The following is a 6,323-nucleotide window of genomic DNA, read 5'->3' on the forward strand; positions in this document are numbered from 1 at the left end:
TATACAGTCTATGGTGTGGACATAGTCAAAAATGTGCAGTCGTAGGGATTTCTGTCTCAATCTCACCAATTTCATACAGGGAAATTCTCTGATAAGGTCAAATACCTCAATAAAACTTGTAGTATAGAGAACAGTGTAGGAGTCGATGGGATGAAGTAGTCCGGAGATCTCTCGTTTTTATGCACCTCTCTGCGTGCGTTTTATTTCATAAACATTTCCACAATACAGAGCACTTCCGGGTGTCACCCAACATCCGCTTTTAACCACTCCCAGTGCCCTTGTTACCTTGGTAACCCCACAGCATGCAAACCACATAGTGCAATCAATTAGTGTAAACAGCCTTTGGTGAATTCTGTCTTATCACGTGTCCACTACATACGTCCCCCCAGAATTCACACACAAAGTTAACGTGTTGGGGCTCGAATAACCCGACCTGCACGGCTCCGTAAAACATGAGCAGGGGCTCAGCCCCCACATTCCTGCAGATTCACTCAGTAGCAAAAGGAAAGCTGCAAGGCAACATCTGCATTTGAGGATCTATCTTGTAGAGGGGCCCACAGCCTTTATTACTTTCACCTATATTGTGCTTAAATAATGTGTCACAAAATAAGTCTGTGCATAATCCATACAGACACATTGCACATAGAGTGGAAAAAAGGTTGTCAGTCAGACCTTTTAACCCGATGCTGGCCATTCAATGGTGAAGTGTTGCTGTCAAATGTATTCGATCATGGAGACCTTTCTCAGTGACTTTTATTTTGGCGGTTTACTGGTGGCATTTCCACTTCCTTCCAAGGTGCATTTTTTATGGTACAATTCAAACCACTACTTGAGGATCCCAACCTAAATGACTGGAACAAGTGAACAAGTAATTTTGACATCTGTTAAAATCACTTTTCAAACCTGACAGAAGAATCAGATAGAGAGAAAGTAAATAGTTGGAGTTGTTAGAGGACGTCAACACAAAATAACTCCTGGAATCCACTGGTCATCACACACACACACACACACACACACACACACACACACACACACACACACACACACACACACACACACACACACACACACACACTGATGATATACTGTATGAAAGAGTATCTCTCTGGGGTGGTTGGTTTTAAGTACACACGCAACTCTGCAGGTTTCCTCAGCTGTGATTTGCTACAACTTCAGATAACAATCAAGCTCTGTTTTGGTGCTGGGTTGCATTTTTGTGTGTGTGTGTGTGTGTGTGTGTGTGTGTATGTGTGTGTACAGTATGTGTGTGTGATCCCCACAAACAGAACTGGTGCATTTACCCTCCTTTTTGTGTCAACCTCTCTTTTAGACCAGCAGCACATGTTTTTTTCTGAGTATGTTTTTTGGGAGAGCAGAGGGTGGACAAAGGACTGGGTGTCTGGAGAGGGTGCTCGGGAGAGGAGCAGGGGTGATGGGTGATGGGTGGGGGACTGGAGGAAGGGATGATGGGTGGGAGTCTGCAGGGGACGGCTGGCTGGCTGTGTTTATGGATGTGAGCTTGGAGGGGGCAAAGGTGGGGGTACGTGTGTGTGTGTGTGCGTGCATTCATCTGCATACGTGTCTGCATGTGTCTAAGAGCATGCATGTGCTGATCTGCTGGTGAACCTGAGTGTGTGTGTGTATGGTCGCCTGCCTGTTTGTGGGCTCGTGCGTGCGTGTGTGTGTTCTTTTGTTTTGCTCTGGGTTGCTGGGTGATGGGACCAGCTGGGAGGGCTGAAGCCATTCACTTCCCTTCTGCTACCCTGAAGGGAGCCAGCAGGGAGGGAGGGAGGAAGGGAGGGAGGGGGTCGAAAGAATCAAACCAGGAGTATGTGGAAGGGGGTGGTGTAATGTCTTATTGCTAAGAGATAGAGAGGGAGTGATCGCAATCAGACAACACATTAAATAAAACCTGACAGTGAAAGCAGAGAGGAAGTTCTGAACGCAGCTCACAGAGAATGAAGAGAGAGGGGTTGAAGGGTTGGGGCGGGGGGTGTTGAGGGAGTGAAAGTGTGTCAGGCTGAATCGTGATAGAGCAGCGAGCTGACTCAGCCAGTCTGGTCTGGCGTAGGAGGGCAGCAGCAGGGGATGAAGTAATAGATTACTGTGCGTGTAATTTGATTACTATAATCAGAATACTGTTTTCAAGAATATCAACATAGAAAATCCATATAAACGGATGATAGCACTAAATTAATTGAAACAATGAGTAATCTGATTGCAGTTACGGCTGGTGACAAAAATTTTTGTTATAATTCTTATAATTATAATTTTTTTTTTTTTACGGTGATCTGATTACAAGACAAGTAGAGCCTCGATTCTGTTTCTGATCTGATTACATGAAATAATGATAACTCATAATCAGCAACTGTGCAATTAAAGCTACTACTGTGTGGACACTGCTGCTGAGTACAGTGGCCACAAGTGACTATTACCGAATGATGATGAATGCAGAAACATACTGTAACAGAGAAGAAGAAGAGAAGAGCCAGAAAGTCAGTGAACTGGCTTAATGTCTATTTTACAGGATTATCTATTTGAAGTTTGCAAATATTAGCCACCCTAAGCTACGTCTCATACCAAACCATGTAAGGCAGTGCACTCAGGAACTAGGCCCCTGAATACACTGAGGGGGGGGGGGGGTTTATCAGGCTGCGTCCACACTAATTTGTTTAAAAGAAATCTCCATGCAGATGAGTTTAGCTCTGCATCAGAGTAAGTTATCGCACTCCATACAAACATGCCCGATGTTGCATGTAGACGGTTTTAGGGGTTGCAGCATTGTCAAATGAAGAATTCATTGTAAAAATTTCAAGGGTACTTGGAAAGTGCATACCTCCGCCAAGGCTGATTGGCCACTTAATCACCGTATAGCATACTGAGATGTACACAGAAGTTTCAGCTCTTCATAGGTATTAGCACTCTAAATATGCCAGGTTTTTTAAAATCAAGATCTCTGCATTATTTCTGTTCTTGAAAAATGCTGAAAAACAAAACATTTTATGGGTTCGTCCTTGGCCCATACGACATCCCAAGGAAATTGACATAGTAGTAACAGACAGCATTGGAAACATAACCTCCGTAGCAGAGGTAACAACTGCGAGCAAAGACGTCAAGGCCAGTAATGCTTGTAATAAGTTATCCATGTTGCCTTCACTGGTTGTGGAGGTTGATGCTGTTGGTTTTCCTCTGGAAAAGGACTCAGATAAGATCAGGCAGTATACGCTGGTGTGTGCGTAATAATTTCTAAAAGTCTCAGTTTCTGGTGGCCCAGACTAGAACATAACCCAGTAACACAGTTTGACTTTCACTCATGAACGATGCAGCAGGAAATTCTCTGGTCACAACAACACAGAACTATCTTGAGTGCAGCAGACAGGAAACAGGAGGTAACATATTAATTCCACTGTGCAGATCACATTCTTTTTTTTACAGCATATCGACACCGGGGTCGTCCGTTATCACTTGACATCTTCGTCAGTGTCTTCTATTGCACAGCTTCTCTGTTGCAGTTTTGCGTCTGTCGCTTGTTAGAAACGCTGTAAATCCTGCGGAGGATCTCCTGCTGAGTTCTCACATCAGCTCATTCGAACATTCTGCAGAGTTTTTACAAGGGGACTGTCAGGAGAAACTTTGGAGAATGTCCGGAGCCTCTCAGCCGGACATTTGTATTCTCATTTTCAGCCCCTACTGAGGATGTCAGGAGACTATGTGGAGTTCAGTGCATGTCTGACAGCAGCTATAAAGTCACTGAACTGGCTCTGTTAGCACCTAAAGTTTACTAAAGTTAGCTCATGTTAGCCTCTATTAGCCTCTGGTCAAAGCAAAGTGTATCGAGCAGAGAAGAGGCGTGTTTTATTACTTGCAAATTAAACTTTTCATTTTTAAGGCAAAGGTGAAGAATTTTATTATAACTTATTGTTTCATTAGCTACATATTCATAGCTTCTGCATCGTCGCAGGCATTATCAGCAATCCAGAAGTTACTGACCCAACCAAAATAGCCAGAGAACATGTGCCCTACTTTTTAAATGGTCTTTCTTTTTATTCTCTTTAATGAAAGGCGAAGGGGGTGTTTTCATAGTGAGACACACGACCAGACAAGTTGAAACATGATAATCATCACACCACAGAAATGAAATGAACTGGGAGCCACTGCTCATCAAACCTAATGTGTGGAGACACTGGAGACAATTTGGTCCAAAGGTAACATAACCAGTCCTAATGTTACATATAGCATGATTACATGCAGTAAAAAAATAGAAGAACGGGAACAACACATTTATACATAGAAAAGTGTATTTCCTTTCATGTAACTTTATTGCATATGTTCAATGTAAAAGGTTCAAATTAATTAGTTTTGTATCAGGTTAAGTTGATGTGAGTTAATGAAAAAACTTGAAAGTGATTTGATTAAATAAATAAATAATGTGTGTGTGAACGGGTGAATGTGATTTGTACTGTAAAGCGTTTTGTGTGGTCAACAAGACTAGAAAAGCGTTATATAAATACAGACCATTTACCACTGAATGCCATGGGAAATACAATGGGAAGCATTAGATTGGACATTTATAGGGGTCCGTGGACTACGACATAACAACACATGTTGCAGCAAGCAACATAGGTTCTGAAGGCTTTACAAGTAAACTTCAATTTAATTTAATAGTGTATTAAAGAATTTCAAACATCAGCTTCTAGATGTGGAAGGCTTGTATTGTGTGGATGGATGTACGAGGAAAGAGTGCTTTTTCAAATATATCCACGTGCTTCCATTTTTGGGGATGAGAACGGGTGGTGAACCTCTATCTATCAGTCCATCACTTTTGTCTGCGTTGTTCTGACTGTATCCCTGATGAAAAAGATGGCTGGAGGAGAAGGGTTAGTGAAGTGAAGCTGCCGGAACGTGGAGAAACTGAGAAAAGAGAGATGGATAACCAGCTAAACCATTGTTGCTGGCTGCTAGTCTCTAAAGCTGCTTCCTCGTGCCGTGACTTGTGAGCCGGCCCGGTTTCCCTCGAAGATTAATGACCTTCCTGTTTTCCGCTACAGTATCTCTCTCTGCTCACAGTTTTTACTGCAGTTCGGTTCAACTTGTAGTGCACTTTAAAGAATGCTGCAGAATCTAGTGTTACACAGTGTTGTACAAGTTTTTTTCCTATTGCTTTCCTGCTAAAAATACCTCCGCCATCATATCACTTGCAGTATTAATTCCACCAACTTCTACTTTCAACTACAGCCATCTCTGACTCCGCCACCAGACTATGAAGAACGGAGCTACATGTAACCTGTGACTCCAAAAAAAAGAAGCATCAAATTGTGGGAACTGAAAACTCCGTCATCAATGTGTTTTTGTTGAGTTTTCCCCATTGGACAGAGGTATCTGTGTTCCATCTACTGCGAGACTATTGGTGAGTTGTCCCACTGGAATGTGTCACACTCACCAGTTTGCTATGGATGGGTACACACGCACACACACACACACACACACACACACACACACACACACACACACACACACACACACACACACACACACACTAAAGGGTTAGAGTAAACCTTTTCACATAGCCCTGAGCCAAAAGCCATTAAAGCGTACAACAGAGTACTGTACTGTATGTCTTACATGGTTATTACAGTGTCTCAAAATGTCTTAACTGATTTGCACAACATGAGCGACTTTTATTTTTTTGTACCCTGATAAACAACATGCTTGTGTTGTCAGGGAACAAATGTAGCAAAACAATTCATTCAGAAAAGGTCACAAATGAAGGGACAGAGCTACAGAGAGAGCGAGCGAGAGAGAAAGAGAACAACAACTTCTTTCCTGTAAGTCACCTGACACTGGAGGCGTCACACAGACATGAGTAAACATACCTCCCCCCTCTCTCTCTTCCTTTCTCTCTGTCTTTCTGACTGGGTCATTTGCCCATGTTCTTAGTCCAGGACCTCTTCTTTTAAAACTTCTGTCTCCCGTAACTATTTTCTATTTTTAAATCAGTATAGTATAGTGAGAGAAACTTAAGGAGGAGTCTTATGTTTAAGAAAATAATGAGCTAAGAAACTCCATTTTTAAAAATTATGGTGAATCAAAAATATTTTTAAGATAAGACAGATATTATTTTTCATATTGTCATTAAATCCGATTTCCAAAAAACATGAATGTTTTACCAGTCTCTGAACAGTTTCCCTACTCAGCCCGAGTCCACTAGTTGCAGTAAAAAAACACTACAATAATGGAAGACTTTTAATTTGACTTTTGTGTTGGACTTAAGTTTATCCTGTTAAAGTGTCCACCTTAAAGGGCTGAAAACTGATCTATAGTGG

General features: G+C 42.1%; 1 protein-coding gene across 2 annotated transcripts in view; it reads left to right on the forward strand.

Moving 5' to 3' along the window:
- sertad2b (SERTA domain containing 2b) overlaps positions 1-6,323 on the forward strand; it is a 39,565-nt gene that overhangs the window by 11,587 nt on the left and 21,655 nt on the right. Inside the window, exon 1 of one of the 2 annotated variants that reach the window (XM_034608480.1) lies at positions 4,826-5,407. The exons of the other annotated variant lie outside the window; for it this stretch is intronic. The gene's annotated coding sequence lies outside the window, so the exon portion shown is untranslated. Of the gene's footprint in view, positions 1-4,825; positions 5,408-6,323 lie in introns of those variants that run through there. 2 annotated transcript variants of the gene reach the window in all.

This window comes from Hippoglossus hippoglossus, chromosome 15, assembly GCF_009819705.1.
Source record: "Hippoglossus hippoglossus isolate fHipHip1 chromosome 15, fHipHip1.pri, whole genome shotgun sequence".
Classification (NCBI taxonomy): domain Eukaryota; kingdom Metazoa; phylum Chordata; class Actinopteri; order Pleuronectiformes; family Pleuronectidae; genus Hippoglossus; species Hippoglossus hippoglossus.